Genomic DNA, 21,140 nt, shown 5'->3' with positions numbered 1-21,140 from the left:
AAGTAATGCAAGATATGTAAACATTATTAAAGTGGCATTATTAAAGTGACTAGTGTTCCATTTATTAAAGTGGCCAATGATTTTGAGTCTGTATGTAGGCAGCAGCCTCTCTGTGTTAGTGACGGCTGTTTAACAGTCTGTTGGCTTTGAGATAGAAGTTGTTTCTCAGTCTCTCGGTCCCAGCTTTGATGCACCTGTACTGACCTCACCTACTGGATGGTAGCGGGGTGAACAGGCAGTGGCTCGGGTGGTTGATGTCCAGAGCAGAGCCTGCTGGTTGTGTGGGATTGTTTGGTGTACATGTCTGTGTGTGTCATGGTTTTCCCATTTTCTTGGGTTTTAATGGACTGTTTAAGTCCATGAATGTTTCATGTGCTTCGACCTGTTCCCAAATGAATATAGTTAGTCCACAGTTGGTTTTGAACGGTTCTGGTGTAGTTGGACAAAATCAACATGCACACGATGGTGGAGGCACTTTGGTCAGCATGTTAGTTTTGGGCAATGTTCTGGATCTGAGCACAGAGTTTCTAAACCCTGAGGCTTCGCTAGCCAACCTTGCCATGACATTGCCTACAAGTGTGATCAGGCATTTCTTTTGGAGAAGCAGTTTTAGCCTTCAGTTTTAGTCTTCAAGGGAAATGTCAAACATTTTGAACTTCATATTCATCATCTCCCAACATCAACATATGTGAAAATGGAGTGTTTCTATGTTTCTATGTAAAAATATAGAGGAAGATAAGTGTTTCCAATGACATCATCAACCAATTAGTAGTCAATGCCAACTCCTAAATGGTTAAAATCACACGATGCACACCGATGATGTCATTGGAAACGCTTATCTTTCTCTGTTTTTTACTACAAAACATAGAAAGCCGCAAATTTCACATGTTGCTGTTGAGGTGGTGCTGGAGATGATGAATATGAAGTTGAACTTTTTTTACATTTCCCTTTCATACTGTACTGTCTTTTGATCTGAGTACCTTACCGAACATGAACACATTCGTGGCCATCTGATTGGTCCAGAAACCGATGCGTTGGGCCAGAGACAGAACACACGTGGGTAATGCCAGAGAGGAAGAGGCAAAGAGAGGGGGATAACTCCAAAGATTACATGTTTGCTAGCAGAATTGAAGGCAGAGGGGGTTTATTCGATCGACTTCGAATTCTCAGAAGGCAGCCCGACCTTTGGCTCCTTTTTCTCCACCTCCTCTTCACGCAAATCACAGGGATCTGGGCCTGTTCCAGAGAAAGCAGTGTATCGTTCCCTTTGGGCTCTTCAGACTCGTTAAAGGTAAAAAAGGATTCTGCCTGTCCGTGTTGAGTAATCGCAGTCCTGATGTCTGATGTTATTTTCGGTCATAAGAGACGGTAGAGGCAACGTTATGTACAAAATAAGTTTTCAATTTTTTTACTAATACGCTAATAAATGAACAAAAAAACACAATTGGTTGGGGACACGTAAAATCTTCTACTTCGGCGCCATTTTAATTAAAAAAATAAACAAATGTTTTTGAATTCTGGTCAATTTAGTGGATAATGTGGAGATGTGGCGGTTAGAAAATTTGTCATTTGATACTCTGATTGGTTAGAGACAATCCAATTGCTAATAGCTTTGTTTTGTACAACACCCCTCATTCCTCGCGACACTACAGACGACTTCAATGAGTCTCAGACTAAAGTATGTAGCGAACAACAGAGCAGCGGTAGAATTTAGTGTGAGTCGTCAGGCCCCCATTTTGTTTAGCTCCCCCCAAAAATTATGAAATAAATTGCAAATTAAGTCATATAATCTAAATCTTTAACTCACCAAAGTAAAGATGTTGAGTGCTGGATAACCTTTCTTTGTATGCACAGGGTGTAATTTCTCCAAAATACTAAATGAATGACAATCCATAGAATTAGAATACTTAATAATTAATTATAGTAGGATCTCTATGCGACCAGACTCGTTGGTCCATGCATATCTAAGGCCCAGACGGTTGCGTGGACTAGAGCTAGTTTGGCGGTATACAAAGTGCTCAAAAGTCGTTGACACCCAAATCCAAAATAAAGAAGATTGGCTCATTCGTAGCTATTCTAGGTCATTTTAATGTGCAGTAAATAACATTCCCTGTCTGTGCTGTGTTTCAGGGGTAGCGCCACTTCGGACAGCACGGGGTGCCCTGCCTCTCTCACCTGGCCAGACCCACTGGCTCTCTACGGACCCCTGCTGCCCCTGCTACCTGGATACAGACCAGACATAGCAGCTTCTTCAACAAGCGTAAGTACTGGTGTTCCCGAACTCTGAAGAGTTGATAGAGTAACTATATTACAGCATATCTATTCTTTTCATGTTAACTCATTGTCATTCTCAGCCAAGCTCTTATGTCAATGCTTATTTTTTTATCAACAGAACACACTTCCTTTCCACATTACTTTATCAAGTGAAGAAATGGATTAATTCTAATATTAGCTGACATCAGCTCTGATACAGTATGTGCTCAACCCTCACTATAATGCCGCTCTTATTCACAATGCGAATCATCCCCGACTCTGGTCTACGACTTGAACCTCTCGATACTGCCCCAGTATTACCAGAGACGGCACTATTTGGTATTTTATTAGGATCCCTATTAGCTGTTGCAAAAGCAGCAGCTACTCTTCCTGGGTTCAACACAAAACATGACATAATACAGAATGACATAATACAGAATGACACAAAGCATGAAACATAATACAGAATGACATAATACAGAACATCAATAGACAAGAACAGCTCAAGACCAGAACTACATACATTTTTAAAGGCACACGTAGCCTACATATCTATGCATACAAACAAACTATCTAGGTCAAATAGGGGAGAGGTGTTGTGCCACGAGGTGTTGCTTTATCTGTTTTTTGAAACCAGGTTTGCAGTTTATTTGTGCAGTATGAGATGGAAGGAAGCTCCGTGCACTATAATATAGACCAGGGATGGAGAACCCCTCCCCCCCAACAAGAAATACTGCTGATGCACAATAAAATAATTGCACCATGTATATTCTACTAGTCTGACGCTAAACAAGTTGAGACCCCGAGACTGAGTTCCGAGAAATTGATCCGCAGGCCTGCAAGAGGCCAGTTGCCCATCCCTGACATAGACATATCTACTTGAGCATTTGAATAGGACACATTAAAAAAGGCCCGAGCTCGCCAAGTGAGACTTAATCACAGTGGGTGAACCTGTCAAACGGAGAGCTTCCATTGGTGTGTGTCTGTCAGCTCAACTCAGCACAACACAGGCAGGCAGCCCACTCTCTCTTTCAGCTTCTCTCTGCGATAATTACCCATGCTTCATCTGTCACCACCAGCTCTGTCTCAGCCTATGCAAGAAAACCCAAACATACACCCAACGTTCCTGACTTTATTAACCTGCCACCTTCAGTTGACACTCTCTCAGCATTATATTTCTATTTATACATACTCAAGATAAGTTGCTACTTTAATTGCGTTGCATCTCCAGACTTATTATTGGAAATTTTAAATAGTTGAGAAACTGCTTTGGTGTGTATTATGATGTTTCAGCATACTTTTTAAAGATTTTGCTGGCAAATGATTCTTTAGCAATGGGTTTTCAAAACTGACTGACATCCTGTTGAATTGTTTTGGGAAGACTTCTTTAGTTATTTTTTGATAGGGAAAGGTACACTTTTCCAAGAGATGTCGAATGCCAGAATTGTCTATGTTAACTTAAGTGTGTGATCTTTAGCACATAAGGAAGTCTAAGACTAATCTGATGTACTACACTGAACAAAAATATAAACGCAACATGCAACAATTTCTAAGATTTTACTGAGTTACAGTTCTTACAGTTCTTATAAGTGTCAATAATAATAATAAGTCAATTGAAATAAATGAATTGGGCCTTAATCTATGAATTTCACATGACTGGGAATACAGATACAGATCTGTTGGTCACAGATACCTTAAGAAAATAGTAGGGCGTAGATCAGAAAACCAGTCTAATGAGTATGGAGGCCATACAGATACAGGAAGAACTGGGACATTTTCAGCTTCCAGGACTTGTGTACAGATCCATGCGACATGGGGCTGTGCATTATCATGCTGAAACATGAGGTGATGGTGGTGGATAAATGGCACGACAATGGGCCTCAGGATCTCGTCACGGTATCTCTGTATATTCAAATCGATAAAATGAAATTGTTTCTGTTGTCCGTAGCTTATGCATGGCCATACCATAACCCCATCGCCACCATGGGGCACTCTGTTCACAACGTTGACATCAGTAGACTGCTCGCCCACACACACTGTCTGCCATCTGCCCAGTACAGTTGAAACTGGGATCCTTCCGTGATGAGCACACTTCTCCAGCGTGCCAGTGGCCATTGAAGGTGAGCATTTGCCCACTGAAGTCTGTTACGATGCCAAACTGCAGTCAGGTCAAGTCCATGGTTAGGACAACGAGCACGCAGATGAGTTTTCCTGGTTTCTGACAGTTTATGCAAAAAGTATTCGTTTGTGCAAACCCATAGTTTCATCAGCTGTCCGGATGGCTGGTCTCAGACGATCCCGCAGGTGAAGAAGCCGGATGTGGAGGTCCTGGGCTGGCGTGGTTACACGTGGTCTGCTGTTGTGAGGCCGGTTGGACGTACTTCTGAAACAACGTCGGAGGCGGCTTATGGTAGCGAAATTAACATTCTCTGGCAACAGCTCTGCGGACATTTCTACAGTCAGCATCCCAATTACACACTCCCTCAACTTGAGACATCTGTGGCATTGTGTTGTGAAAACTGCACATTTTAGTGGCCTTTTATTGCCCCCAGCACAAGGTGCACCTGTGTAATTATCATGCAGTTTAATCAGCTTCTTGATATGCTACACCTGTCAGGTGAATGGATTATCTTGGAAACTGAGAAATGCTCACTGACAGGGATTAAACAAATGTGTGCAGAACATTTGAGAGGAAATAAGCTTTTTGTGTGTATGGAACATTTCTGGGATCTTTTTTTACTTCAGCTCATGAAACATGAAACCAACACTTTACGTGTTACGTTTTATATTTTTGTTCAGTGTAATGTGAAAGATGAGTGAAATGATTGGGCCAAGTGGAACTCGGTTGTCTCTCTGCCTGACGCAAAATGTTCTAATAGCTGGTCATGGCAGCCTAGCCCAGGATTATTACAACTGCTAATGAAAGAGATGCTGGGCCGCCTGACTGACTCGCTGATTGATTGACTGACTGGCTGGCTGACTGGTGGCACAGCAGATATGGCTGCTGAATCTAATGAATGTGTCAGACATGTCTGATATGAGCATCTGAGTGGCCAGCTTCACTGACTGGGCGTGTACAGGGAGTCAAGAGAGAACAGAAAACAGGGTCCCTATGCTTGAATACGGTGTCCATGTAAGACATTTTGTGAAAAGGCCATGCTCTGTTAGATCACAGAGTGATTCATTTTTTAAGACTCATTTGTGTTCTAAAGGCTCTTTTGCCTGAGGGCTTGGTTCTTTTGAAGATAATATTTTCACTAGGTCATGACAAATTGTTGGAGATGAGCTGGAGTTTTAGTTTTCTACTCACTCAGAACTCTGTTCAGACCTCTTTGATTGTATTTTGTCTGTGAACAAACTGTTTAGATATGCAGTACGCCTGTTTACTGCTTTAGTCTGTGTCCAATTTGAAGACTTCTAGCACAGAAGTCTCATAGCCATGAGCAAAGTAAGGCAAAACAAAGTGTGCGTACTGTAGGAGAGGGAAGCGTGGCTTGTTGTTCTTTTCATGCCTTTCAACTTTTTTTGTGTGCCTCATTCCTTTTGTGACATGACTGGCATCTGTTGTAGGGTGGTTGTGCCAATATATAGGAGAGATGAAGGGAAGGGATGAAGGTTATGGGTGTGTACAGGCCTAAAGGAGACTGTGGAAGCGTTCTAAGCTGCTAGCATATGCTACACAGTTTTTTGATTGACCAGTATTATTGCACTAGAATGGATTCATTTCAACACTGTTGTCACGCCCTGGTCTAAGTATTTTGTGTTTTCTTCATGTATTGGGTCAGGCCAGGGTGTGGCATAGAGTTTTTGTATTGTGGTGTGTTTTGTCTTGGGATTTTGGAATGTGTGTATAGTGGGATTGTAGCTTAGTGGGGTGTTCTAGGAGAGTCTATGGCTGTCTGAAGTGGTTCTCAATCAGAGGCAGGTGTTTACCGTTGTCTCTGATTGGGAACCATATTTAGGCAGCCATATTCTTTGGTTGTATTGTGGGTGATTGTCCTGTGTGTCTTGATGTCCTGGTTAGAGGTTAGTAGACACTTGTATAGGCTGTTTTCGTTTTGTAGTGTTAGTGTTTTGTTGTGTGTTACGTTTGTTTATTAAAGATGAATCACAATAGACACGCTGCAGTTTGGTCCGACTCTCCTTCACCATTAGAAAGCCGTTACAACTGTCTATAGTATCTACAGTACCTTTAAGAATGTATTCACACCCCTTGACTTTTTCCACATTTTGTTGTGTTAAAGCTCTTATTTAAAATGGATTAGATGTAGACATTTTGTCACTGGCCTACACACAATAGCCCATAATGTCAAAGTGGAATGTTTTTCAAAATGTTTACAAATTAATTAAAAATTCAAAGCTGAAATCTCTTGAGTCAATAAGTATGCAAATACAGTGTTATGTCAAGGCTAAAGAAGTTCAGGAGTAAAAATGTGCTTAACAAGTCACATGAGTTGTATGAACTCACTCTGTGTGCAATAATAGTGTTTCATTAGATTTTTGAATGACTACCTCATCTCTGTACCCCACACATACAATTATCTGTAAGGTCCCTCAGTCAAGCAGTTTACCAGAAATGATTTTTTCCTCCATAATTGCACAAATTATTTATTTTTAAATGGATGAGCATGCTTTCTGTTTCAAAAACAACAAATATATTACTAGTAAGAAGTAAATGGGTATATTGCTTAATTTCATTTCATTTTTGTGACCTGTGTCTATTAACCATTGTATGTTCAAATAAATAAATGCAATACAATGGTAAAAACAGATCAATCTCAGACTGAAATGTTTTCCTAGCAGCAGACAGTTGCAGCAAACTCAAATTAACATTGAAAACAACCTAGCATGTGAACAAAACGAGGTAACTGGCCAAGATACAGGACAAAGTCAGACTTTTTTTGTAATATTTCTTGTCAATTCCACTAACTTCTACATGTGGGCTTTGGATAAACAAATCTGTTCCCAAATGCTCTGTGTGACCACCCACCAGAGTGGCTGGTGAAATCTACATTCTTACCCGCAAATAACAAAATCTACCTGCATGTGGCGTCACAAGTAGGGGCGATCCGGGACGAAAGTAACACGCCCACTCTCTCAGATAAGATAGGAGCTAGAATGAAATAGTGACGTTAGCATATTCCTAATGCGGAGGAGTTCCCTGCAACAAAAAAACAGCCAGTCCAACCATGTTTTGCCAAGTTATCAACTAAAAAAAAAGTCGTTTTGAGTGACGTAAGTAAATAAAAATCGCCCGGAATTGCTTTCAATTGTGGAGTTGTTTAATAAGGTTCCAAACATATGCCATTTTCTTAACCCATCTAGTGAATAAATTACTGCATAGGTTTCAAGTACCATGCTAGCTAGTCTTGGGTGTTATCCTGGGAGAAGTTACAGGAGAGACTGGTGGGACGAAGGTATTAGCTGGTGACCTGGAATAGAATAAAGGTTTCAGTACAGGCCATTGTCTCCTCTAGTTCATATTGCTTTTATAATGTTAGATAAAATATCTGACAATGTTTCAAAATTATAACATAATTAGAATTATGCCTTAATCAATTGACTTGATGGATCAGTTTCAAGCTTTTATTGACAGGTTAGTGTTTAAAATATATACACTACTGGTCAAAGGTTTTAGAACACCTACTCCTTCAAAGGTTTTTCTTTATTTTTACTATTTTCTACATTGTAGAATAATAGTGAATACATCAATATATTTTATATTTGAGATTCTTCAAATAACCACCCTTTGCCTTGATGACAGCTTTGCACACACTTGGCATTATCTCAACCAGCTTCATGAGGTAGTCACCTGGAATGCATTTCAATTAACAGGTGTGCCTTCTTAAAAGTTCATTTGTGAAATTTCTTTCCTTAATGCGTTCCAGCCAAACAGTTGTGTTGTGAAAAGGTAGGGGGGTATACAGAAGATAGCCCTATTTGGTAACAGACCAAGTCCATATTATGGCAAGAACAGCTCAAATAAGCAAAGAGAAACGACAGTACATCATTACTTTAAGACATGAAGGCCAGTCAATCCGGAACATTTGTGCAGTCGCGAAAACCATCAAGCGCAATGATGAAACTGGCTCTCATGAGGACCGTCACAGGAATGGAAGACCCAGAGTGACCTCTGCTGCAGAGGATAAGTTCATTCAAGTTACCAGTGTTAGGTTCTAATTCTCAGAGTCAAAAACTCAACGGACACTATGAAAGCTGAACCAAGTTTCTTCCCAGAGGGTCAGTACAGCTGCACTAGGCAATGACATTTCACACAAGCACTGATATTTAACCCTTCCTCCTAGGCCGAGTCTCCTGATACACATCTGAACAGCTAATGCATCTCTGTTGCTAGACAGAACCTTAGTGATATCTGTTCTTCCTCACTTCATCTGACCTGGCCTCTGTGGTAACTATTCCCCAAATCAAGGCTATCATGGTGCCTAGTACCAGACTGTGTCTCTTCTCCTCCCAGAGGATCCCTGATGGCTAACAATAAAAATCATATCTTGACATAAGGTAATGTATAACATTTACATTATCTCCCTCAGTGACATAAGTATATTTCATATTCTCAGAACCCAACACCAGCCTCAGAAATTGCAGCCCAAGTACATGCATCCCAGAGTTCCAGTAACAGACACATCTCAAAATCAACTGTTCAGAGGAGACTGTGTGAATCAGGCCTTCATGGTTGAATTGCAGCAAAGAAACCACTACTAAATGACACCAATAAGAAGAGACTTGCTTGGGCCAAGAAACACGAGCAATGGACATTAGACCGGTGTAAATCTGTCCTTTGTTCTGGAGTCCAAATGTGGGATTTTTGGTTCCAACCGACGTCTCTTTGTGAGATGCGGTGTGGGTGAACGGATGATCTCTGCATGTGTATTTCCCACTGTGATGCATGGAGGTGTGATGGTGTGGGGGTGCTTTGCTGGTGACATTGTCAGGAATTTATTTAGAATTCAAGGCACACTTAACCAGCATGGCTTCCACAGCAATCTGCAGCGATCCGCCATCACATCTGGTTTGGGCTTAGTGGGACTATCATTTGTTTTTCAACAGGACAATGATCCAACACACCTCCAGGCTGTGTAAGGGCAACATTTTTTTACCAATAATTAAAGTGATTGAGTGCTGCATCATATGACCTGGCCTCTACAATCCCCCGACCTCAACCAAATTGAGATGGTTTGGGATGAGTCGGACCGCAGAGTGAAGGAAAAGCAGCCAATAAGTGCTCAGCGTATATGGGAACTCCTTCAAGACTGTTGGAAAAGCATTACAGGTGAATCTGGTTGAAAGAATGCCAAGAATGTGCAAAGCTGTCATCAAGGCAAAGGGTGACTATTTGAAAAATCTCAAATATAAAATCTATTTTGATTTAGCCATTTTTGGTTACTGCATGATTCCATATGTGTTATTTCATAGTTGTGATGTCTTCACTATTATTCTGCAATGTAGAAAATTGTTAAAATAAAAACCCTTGAATGAGTAGGTGTTCTAAAACTTTTGACTGGTAGTATATCTAGAGGTTATTAACCTTCTGTCAAGCCTTGGAAATGTGATAAACCTGATGAGTTTGCCTTGTGAAGATATACAGGTATATTTTTTTATTCTATCAAGACACGAGGAGTGTGCATGACAAGGACAGCTGGAGCACACCTGATTGGTAGGGCTAAGCATGAATAGTCATTCTAAATGGTGAGAAAGATATCCTACTACATTCTCATTAGTGAGATGAGAACATTATGGTTAATATAGGTATTATGTGACCTATTTTAGTCTTGTAATATTGCAAAATATGGTGGTTGTACAACATTGTGATGTTGATGCATGGTGAATTTACATAAATGTAGAACCTTTATGAATTATTAAAATCGACGAAAGCATGAAATGATGGATGATGGCACGTTTGTTGAAAGTAACAAGCGTTACAAACCAGAAACATGGAGATACACTATATAAACACTAATGTTTGTGGACACCCCTTCAAATTAGTGGATTAGACTATTTCAGCCACATCTGTTGCTGACAATTGTATAAAATCGAGTACACAGCCTTGCAATCTCCATAGACAAACAGTGACAGTAGAATGGCCTTACTGAAGAGCTCAGTGACTTTCAACGTGGCACCGTCATAGGATGCCACCTTTCCAACAAGTCAGTTTGTCAAATTTCGGCCGTGCTAGAGCTGCCCCGGTCAACTGTAAGTGCTGTTATTGTGAAGTGGAAACGTCTAGGAACAGCGATGGATCAGCCACAAAGTGGTAGGCCACACAAGCTCACAGAACAGGACTGCCCAGTGCTTAAGCGCGTAGTGCATAAAAACCGCCTGTCCTCGGTTGCAACACTCACTACCGAGTTCCAAACAGCCTCTGGAAGCAACGTCAGCACAAGAACTGTTTGTCTGGAACTTCATGAAATGGGTTTCCAGTCGGACACAAGCCAAGATCACCATCCGCAATGCCAAGCACCGGCTGTAGTGGTGTAAAGCTCGCCGCCATTGGACTCAGGAGCAGTGGAAACCTGTTCTTTGGAGTGATGAATCACGCTTCACCATCTGGCAGTCCGACGGAGGAGTCTGGGTTTGGCGGATGCCAACAGAACGCTATCTGCCAGGAGGACGCTATCTGCCCCAATGCATAGTGCCAACTGTAATGTCTGGGACTGTTTTTCAAGGTTCGGGCCCCTTAGTTTCAGTGCAATGAAATTTTAACGCTACAGCATACAATGACATTCTAGATGATTCTGTACTTCCAACTTTGTGGCAACAATTTGGGGAAGGTCCTTTCTTGTTTCAGCATGACAATGCCACCATGCACAAAGGTCCATACAGAAATGGTTTGTCGATCGGTGTGGAAGAACTTGACTAGCCTGCACAGAGCCCTAACATCAACTCCATCGAACACCTTTGGGGTGAATTGGAAAGCTGACTGCGAGCCAGGCCTAATCGCCCAACATCAATGCCCAACCTCACTAATGCTCTTGTGGCTGAATGTTATAGCAACATATTAATGACCATGATTTTGGAATGAGATGTTCAACGAGCAGGTGTCCGCATACGTTTGGTCATTTCTTTTTCAGCTCATGAAATGTTGCGTTTTATATATTTTGTTCAGTGGATATAGCAGACGCAGTAGTCTAAGGATTAAGAAATGCATGTCAGTGTTGTAGCATGCTGCCGGCATATCATTCTCTCTGGGGCCTAAGCTTCTCCCCCTTTTTTTAGATCATTTTCTTTTCAATGGTGGACACCTAAGCCTATTGGTCTGTGCATGCAATGTCCTGGTGCATTTAGTGCTCAAATCTCTGACAGCTGAACTGTGAGGTGGACAATTATTCTTTTAGGAAATTAAAAAACAATTAAACAATAGGCTATAGAGTTTTGCAAATGCTGCACAATGAATAGTGTTTTTGTTATTTGTTATAGGCTGTTTTTAAAGATGTAGATGCCGTTCATTTGACCAATATCCCTTGTTTATTGATGGTGCTTACTGGATGGGTGGATGCCCTAATGCATATGGAGTACTGGTAAATTTATCATATGTCCAATACATTTTTATCTTCCTACTCCTAACGGAAATCCTGATATAGATATATAGTATAGAATAGAGTAGGCTACAAAATTTACTTTCCAGTGACACTGACTCACCCAATGATGAAGACAAACTCTCTTTTCAGACGTTTCCTCACAGCAAGGACACTAGAATTAGCCTCAAGCAATGTTTGGCTTATTGACAGTGTTTTGTTTCTTTGCTGTAGTACAAAGCCTCATTAAATGCTCAAGCACACTCGTTACATCTCCCTTCTCATGCTTTAATGAACTCATAATCAAATCTCAGAGCGGCACCGAGCATCTCCTCCTGAATCCTCGAGAACCAAGCAAACTGGCTGAAATGAGCTTTTCTTTTACAAAAACAAGCCAGCATTCTCTCTCACTGAGTAATACCGGGTGTTTGTTTGCTGAAATTCAGTGCACTCCAGCAGGTTTGATTAGTTCATGACTGTAGCTGCAGATTGTATTTTCGGGGCTCTTGTGTTGGAGGTCGATCCCAGCCGTGTTGCAGAGAGATTTGTTTATAGCAGCAACACCAGCAGCACAACAGACCCTGCAAAAAACATATTTGTACTTGCAAATGTGTTTCCAAATGGTACTATTATGCTGTCTGTTCAGACAGGTGGTTGAGGGGACAAGGAGGTTCTTTTTTACTTCTTTTTTTGTCTAGACAAGTAGAGCTACATTTAAAGAAGAAATTCAATGTATTTCAAACTCTCTAGCCTTGTTGTAATTTTCTATTCCTAGAGACCGTATTACCACCACAACAGCGGTCACAAGTCATGAAGTCAGACAAATTCCATGTGACCGTTTAGTCACGGTAATTAGGCTTCTCCAAGCTCTGATGCTGCTGATGGTCATTAGGACCTACCAAACTTGCTACTGCACTCTATTGTCCCTCTAAATCACTCTGACATCAATGCAAATGTAATCAGAAATCTAATCAAACACTACATGAGAGCCCATGAGCTCATGTTGCACAACATTTCTATAGGTTATGTAATTGCGGGAGAAAACAGAGTGATGTCTACTAATAAAAAGAGGAGGATCCCATCGGCTTTTTATAGGCTAGGCCTACTATATTTATTACTCAACTTTCCTAATGTTAAGCACGTTGTTTATCGTTATGATAGGAGTATAGCCTACCTGGCTATCATGAAGATAAACCACCGGAAAAGCAACCTCCATTTGCTTTTTATTGCATTTTTTCCCCGCTGCCCCTGTTTCGAGACAGGTGCATGATAATGGTCCATTCTAAATCAAAACTCATTTCACACACATATAATATTTAGTATATGTAAAGATGAGATTAAATCAAGAATAATCTGATGGGTGACAATGTTAGCCTATCACTTGTGAATGATGCCCAGCAGAAGAAACTGCCTTTTTTTGGTTAATTTTTCTAATGATAGTCTCACACCTCATGTAGCCTAGCCTATAGGCCTATATGTTTTGATAAGGTTTGTATCACAACTAAAGTGGACAAAAAAACTTTTCAAAATGAAGCACATTAATCCACTTTACAAGGGGTGCAGAGCCTAACTGGTATATATATGCAGCACATGAGTTTCAAGTTCAGAGAAGATCATTTTCACCATAAAAATGCACCTTTTATAATAAAAGCATTACATGCATAATCGCATTTGCGGTCACTTTTGATAATGTTTTTCTGCTAATGGAACATTTGAGTTTATAGCCTTCTGCCGTGTACACATTACTGAGCTTATAATGTGAAGAAATAGCCTAATAATGTATCAACAATTTCAGCTAAATGTTCTGATCTGTTGTGTCAGCCACATTATCAACAAAAACAAATAACACAGTGGTTGTATTTATTTGGGATTTATTGAATCCTACAACTGTCCCAGACTATGTTTGGAATATTTATTTCTTGCACAGAATAGAATAGGTCAACTTTTGTAATATGGGGATAGGAGATTGACATAGGCTAGTGCTTTTGCTGTTCATTAGGCCTCCTCATCTTGTTGGCTGATGAAAAGTAAATGTGGACAGTTCTTCCAATATCTTCAAAATGCACCTTGGAATTGGATCCGTCTGATTGAGAGGTGCTAATGGAGTGTGCAGCACTCAGGGAGAAGGGCACAACGCAGCACTCCAGGCCAGAGCGGCCACTGGTCGCAAAAGGCATGGATTTTTTGGGGTGCATTACAGCCACAAAGGGGATGCAGCTGGGAAATTCAAGGCATTATCAAGTGCTTGTCAAATTGTGAATGAGAGACTAATGAAGTGTGTACAGCCTGCGCAAAACAAACCAAATCAGAAATCATGCCTTTCAAGCAACTTTTTTCAAATCATCATTAGAGTCTCATCATGTAGCCTTACAATGTATTAAAAATCAAAACATATAGCCCACATTTGTAGAACAACTAAAGTTACATAACTCTAAATGAAGCATATAGGAGTACCTATTTCTTTGTTAACTGCTCAACACAGAATAGCCCATGTGTGCACTCCCTCAAATCGTTTGGAAAAAATATCCTTTCTATTTTATTCAGCTTTGTTCAATTGTATTCTTCATACTATAAAATAATATAAAATAATGCCATGGAATTATAAGCAAATCTTGTCTACTAAATAAACTAGTGTAGCCCACAGCCATTTAGCACAGCCAGATCAGGACCTAACATAAGGACAACTCAGAGATTGCTATTCTGTTCTTCTGAAATAGACTACATTTTCTTCATATCATATTTCTTTAGACCTATCTGAAATAAATAATGGATTTATTGTGAAGGTGTAGGCTATATTACATGGATTTATTAGACTTTTTCAAATGTAGATGTTCCAAAGGTCTGCATCAGTGGCTTGTAGGCTGTGTGTGGAAGCCAGGAGATGCTAAATGTGTTCATGTTAATTAATGGTCAATTACTGTGAGACCGAGAGTTATTTGCTTGACAATCACCGGCTGATGACATTTTGTGACTGCCACAGCCCCATACACATGCAGATCTCTGTGACATAGGGCTATATAAGCTGGGTTCTGTGTGCCATTGGATACTCGTCATCAGTATCCTACAGGTAACCAGACGTCTAGTTTATTCACTGGATATTTAGCTTGCTTTAGATATTCTAAACATAGAGGGATGAGAAAACACATACTGCGGTGAGGTTGCCAGATTGGTCAGATTTCCCAATTAAATCCCCCTTTTGGTGTGTTATCATTGCAATGACAGCAGATGAGCTTTGGAGGGGAGTTCTGGCGGAGACTGGCGCCGGAGCTCGGAAGGGTCGAGGGAAGAGGACCAAGAGGAAGATGAAGAAAGATCTGAACTGAGGCCAGAACATCGGAGAAGGTAAGATTGATATATTGGATAGATCTATTTAATTCATAGCTATTTATATATCCCTATATCCCTATAACTCAATAATGTTACTTTATGTTGGAGACGGAGAGTAAATCCAAACCCCTGAGAGAACCAACACAAGCATTGGTTGGTATCATGTTTCTTTCCATCTTTGATGCCAAAGCTGAATTCGAGTTTGTATCGATGGCTAAAGTTTGATCTGAATTTCATTCTGCTAATGGGCATTAAACAGGCACTGTGTAGACTATTCATCTGTTACCAATATGATTTTATTAATTACACTCATTTATAATGAACAGATCTGTTCTCTGTCTCTTATCTATCTGTCTCGTTTAAAAAGTGGAAATGAATCGGGTTATTTTATTGCTGATCTGTCTGCTACCCAGACGGTCTCCCTGTCTTTCTTCTCCGGCTTTGTTCAAATCCTTCAAACCCTACAGCTGTGACAAGATTGTGTAATCAGTGCCCTATTGGAAGAGAATAGGCGTGACTTCTCTTCCTATATTCTTTTGATTTTTGGCTGCACCTCGTCACAGTGGTTGAAGTGCTGTCTACTCCCCTCCTAATCAGTGCCCCATCTGTCCCGTCTGTCCTGGTGTCTCTGTAACGACTATTCTTTAGACAGTCTGTAAGGTAAAATAAAGTTGCTGCTTTGTTTCAGTTAGGATTGCAGTGGAGTTTAGAACAAAGCAATGCTCCTTCCTACCCTCTTTCTCTGTCAGGGCATCGGGGGGTTCCTGTGGCTGTGGGTTGAACGCAGCCCATCCTGAAGAGTGGGGCCATACAGAACATGTCCTGCCGTGTGGAGTCGGTGCAACAGGAACTGCAGGGGGAGCTTCTGCGGCAGCGTGACGATTGAGATCGCAGGAGGAAGATGAGGGTGAAGAGGGAGCGAGGGTGGACTGGCAACTCCTGGGGAGGCATCAGTCTGGGGCCCCCTGACCCTGGACCCAACAGAGGTGTGTGTGTGTGTGTGTGTGTGTGTGTGTGTGTGTGTGTGTGTGTGTGTGTGTGTGTGTGTGTGTGTGTGTGTGTGTGTGTGTGTGTGTGTGTGTGTGTGTGTGTGTGTGTGTGTGTGTGTGTGTGTGTGGTGTGTAACGCGTGCACACACTTTTAAGGTCCGTTTTGCCACCAAACATCAATCACTGTTACTGTAAAGTGATATTACCTTAGATCAGATTGAATATGGTTGGTATATTATTGAAGCAAAGCAATCTGCATCCACCACACAGCGTCACCTCTGGCCTTGATTTACTGGTAAAGGTTGTGAAACAGTAATGACAGTGTCATCCTCCAGCCAGGCATATTACAACACTGGGTCGTTCCTCACAGCATTTTGTCAGCATTCTATCTGCTGTGGTAATCAATACCCCTCTGGTAATCAATACCCCTGCGAGTGAAAAGGGCAGGTTGGGTCACTCTTTTCCTTCTGAAAGCTCCAAATGCCTGCAGCCTCCACAACGATGATTCTTGCAATTGCCGCACCACACGGTAAAAGCTCAGTCCACTGTCCGTACCGCTGTCTGGAAGGAGGTAAATGTCATCTGGCTAGCAGGGTTTAAAACAAGAAACTGAGAACCAATGGAGCCTAGCGAAACACAATGAAAGGCCCGGCAGACTGACAGGACTCTTTCCCTTACACCTCTCTAACCCTCTAACCCCCAACACCTGTGATGGTCTAAATTCACTACATTTCTATGAAGTTATCAATTAACTTTATTTTGATCAAGTCTTTGACATTTAAAATGATATATCAGGTCTTTGATACATTCTAGATAATGTGAGAAGTCTGTGTTTTTGAGGGAGGGTGTGCAGGGCCATCAGACTCACTCTCACTGTACTGTAGTCTGAGAGAGGAAGAGTGGAGGCTGTCTGTAGGGCTGGGGGATAGCCCTGTATTCCTTTAGCACCTCATGACTGATGGAGAGCAAGATTAAAAAGAAGGTACAGTGGGGCTTTGTCCACATTTAGAAACTAATCCCTCTACCACCCACTCACCCCTTCCCTCTTGTTTCTCAGCTCTGTCCATTTGGCCCTTAACCCCTCCGATGGAGAACTTATTGTAGGGCCTGAATATTACAGTAGTCAAAAAGCTCAAACTTTCAGAATTGCAGAACTTGAGAATACGTCAGATTTGTGGTGTTCCTCTGTCAAGGAAAGACGTATCTGAAATAGAACGCTCTCTCTGCCTCTCCTCTCCTCATCTCCCTGTGAGATGGAACACAATCAAACTGGTATTGTTCATCTGCCTCTCCAATCTTTCCTCATCCCCCACCATCCCACCTCTGTTCACGACTGAAACACACCACAGAGAGAACAATCTCAGTTTAATTTTAGTCGTTCCCACACAGCACGACCAGGATTTATTTGTTATACATTTATTTTGTATATTTATTTCTTCCAGTTGCCCAGGCAGCGCTTGGTTGGTTATTACATTTCCTGTTTTCCATTGTCTCTCTCTCTCTTGCTAGTCCAGCTGCAGTGTCAGCTCTGGCTCCTAGTCCCCACTGTGATTGATTGCCGTGCGTCTGCGTAGACAGGATCCTAAATCACGGCTCTGGATTGGAGCAGGAAACGCACAACCTTTGACCTTCACCCTCCTATTCCTCAACCTGGGGTTAACCCCACCTCCTAACAGACACCTTTGCCAAGCCCGGCTCTAAAATCAAGGAAATGTCCTGTCGCCTCCCATCTCTTTCAGAATCCCATGTTAGAGCGTAGTGAGGGAATTACTGATACACCACTGCAGAGCCAAATCATTGACAGATTATTTACGTTTATTTCCAGATATATTTACATGCCATCAAAGGGGGTGAAATGAATACTTTTATGGTGGCTTAAAACATTCCATTTAAACTAGCTCCATGTAGTGAATGTCATGTGTTTGTTAACAATTGGTTTTGGATTCGTGTGGGTTTCCCACAGAAATGATTCTCTACTGTGTTAGCCGTGGAGTACACTACTAAACAATATCCACACAAGTCCGATTTCCCTGTTGTTGTAAACAAAAAATCGAACTTTTCCCTCTATCCCACTCTCCCTATCTGAGAAGTCTGCCTCATCACCCCCTTATTTGTCTGGCTGAAAGCCGGCTGCTGATTCGCTCTGAGATTTGCTTCTGTAGCTCCTATTCCCAATTGAATTATACATTTAATCCAATGCCCATTTGTTTGGATTGAATTTACCTCATAAACCCGAGCAGCACAAATACAGCATCCAAAGATGAGAAGCCCAGCTGCTAACAAGGTGAACCTCTCATGTCCTGTTCAGAGTCTGATAGAAGGTGATGTTAGTTTAACAGTATACAATCCGAGGTATTCACCGTTAGTCTGGGTAGCAGTCGTTTTAGCTAACACACACCCCCTAAAAGGACACTTCAATCAACACCACCAGCGTATCTCAAACACAAAAATCACATTTCTCATTTCTTAAAAACGTATTAAAAACCTAGGTTCAACTTCAAATCTTGGCTGTAGTCCATCAGAAAGTAAGCCTTGGCTAGATTTATAGCATAATTCAAAAATAATGTAGCCTATCAAATAAATTGACAAGGAAAGTTTGAAGGGGAGGGAGAGACAGCTATAGTAGCCTATTACTATTACTTATTTCAGAGGAAGATTCGCACGGGATTAGTTTTTCCAAACTGCCCTGTAATTCTAATAGGTTTTCATTGGATTGAGTCTATGACAATAAAAAGCTATACTGATCACTCATGCTTGGCTGCCAAATGTGTAGGTGTCCCCAAAGGCCTAATATTTCATTTGAGCAAATGTGTGATGGCTGCCGTTTTACGGGCTCCTAACCAACTGTGCTATTTTGTTAGTTTTTTTGCATTTTTTGTAACTTATTTTGTACATAAAGTTGCTGCTACCGTCTCTATTGACCGAAAAGAGCTTCTGGACATCAGAACAGCGATTACTCACCAAGAACTGGACAGAGATTTTTTCTTTAATGAGTCCGATGCGAAAGATATACTGTTTTCCACAGAACAGGTCCAAATCCCTGTCATTCGCGTGAAGAAAAAGCAGAGATACCGAGGGAGAAGGTCGGGATGCCTTGTTACGATTCGTGGGCGAGTGAGTAAATTGCCATTACCATCGGTTGTAAGAGAAAGGGGGATACCTAGTCAGTTGTACAACTGAATACATTCAACTGAAATGTGTCTTCTGCATTTAACCTCTGAATCAGAGAGGTGCGGGGCCTGCCATAATCAACATGGATGCTGTCCAACAGTCTGATGGTATTAGAAGCTGGTCAACAGTCTGATGGTCTGGTAAGAGAAGCTGTCCAACAATCTGATGGTCTGGTAATAGAAGCTGTTCAACAGTCTGATGGTATTAGAAGCTGTCCAACAGTCTGATGGTAATAGAAGCTGTTCAACAGTCTGATGGTAATAGATGCTGTTCAAAAATCTGATGGTAATAGATGCTGTTCAACAGTCTGATGGTAATAGATGCTGTTCAACAGTCTGATGGTAATAGATGCTATTCAACAGTCTGATGGTAATAGATGCTGTTCAAAAGTCTGATGGTAATAGGTGCTGTTCAACAGTCTGATGGTAATAGAAGCTGTTCAACAGTCTGATGGCAATAGATGCTGTTCAACAGTCTGATGGTAATAGATGCTGTTCAACAGTCTGATGGTAATAGAAGCTGTCCAACAGTCTGATGGTAATAGATGCTGTTCAACAGTCTGATGGTAGTTGAAGCTGTTCAACATTCTGATGGAAATAGAAGCTATTCAACAGTCTGATGGTAATAGAAGCTGTTCAACATTCTGATGGTAAAATAAGCTGTCCAACAGTCTGATGGTAATAGAAGCTGTCCAACAGTCTGATGGTATTAGAAGCTGTCCAACAGTCTGATGGTAATAGATGCTGTTCAACAGTCTGATGGTAATAGAAGCTGTCCAACAGTCTGATGGTAATAGAAGCTGTTCAACAGTCTGATGGTAATATATGCTGTTCAACAGTCTGATGGTAATAGAAGCTGTTCAACAGTCTGATGGTAGTAGAAGCTGTCCAACAGTCTGATAGTAATAGAAGCTGTCCAACAGTCTGATGGTAATAGAAGCTGTCCAACAGTCTGATGGTGATAGAAGCTGTTCAACAGTCTGATGGTAATAGAAGCTTTCAACAGTCTGATGGTAATAGAAGCTTTTCAACAGTCTGATGGTAATAGATGCTGTTCAAAAATCTGATGGTAATAGATGCTGTTCAACAGTCTGATGGTAATAGATGCTGTTCAACAGTCTGATGGTAATAGATGCTATTCAACAGTCTGATGGTAATAGATGCTGTTCAAAAGTCTGATGGTAATAGGTGCTGTTCAACAGTCTGATGGTAATAGAAGCTGTTCAACAGTCTGATGGCAATAGATGCTGTTCAACAGTCTGATGGTAATAGATGCTGTTCAACAGTCTGATGGTAATAGAAGCTGTCCAACAGTCTGATGGTAATAGATGCTGTTCAACAGTCTGATGGTAGTTGAAGCTGTTCAACATTCTGATGGAAATAGAAGCTATTCAACAGTCTGATGGTAATAGAAGCTGTTCAACATTCTGATGGTAAAATAAGCTGTCCAACAGTCTGATGGTAATAGAAGCTGTCCAACAGTCTGATGGTATTAGAAGCTGTCCAACAGTCTGATGGTAATAGATGCTGTTCAACAGTCTGATGGTAATAGAAGCTGTCCAACAGTCTGATGGTAATAGAAGCTGTTCAACAGTCTGATGGTAATATATGCTGTTCAACAGTCTGATGGTAATAGAAGCTGTTCAACAGTCTGATGGTAGTAGAAGCTGTCCAACAGTCTGATAGTAATAGAAGCTGTCCAACAGTCTGATGGTAATAGAAGCTGTCCAACAGTCTGATGGTGATAGAAGCTGTTCAACAGTCTGATGGTAATAGAAGCTTTCAACAGTCTGATGGTAATAGAAGCTTTTCAACAGTCTGATGGTAGTAGAAGCTGTTCAACAGTCTGATGTAATAGAAGCTTTTCA

The 21,140-nt window shown here is 41.2% G+C and overlaps 1 pseudogene; it reads left to right on the top strand.

The window, feature by feature from the left end:
- The window catches only part of LOC135573691 (small ribosomal subunit protein uS5m-like), a 145,573-nt pseudogene that overhangs the window by 5,011 nt on the left and 119,422 nt on the right, over positions 1-21,140 (top strand).

This window comes from Oncorhynchus nerka, linkage group LG10, assembly GCF_034236695.1.
Source record: "Oncorhynchus nerka isolate Pitt River linkage group LG10, Oner_Uvic_2.0, whole genome shotgun sequence".
NCBI lineage: Eukaryota > Metazoa > Chordata > Actinopteri > Salmoniformes > Salmonidae > Oncorhynchus > Oncorhynchus nerka.
The sequence above is the reverse complement of the archived record's forward strand: the minus strand, read 5'-3'. Positions and strand labels throughout refer to the sequence as shown.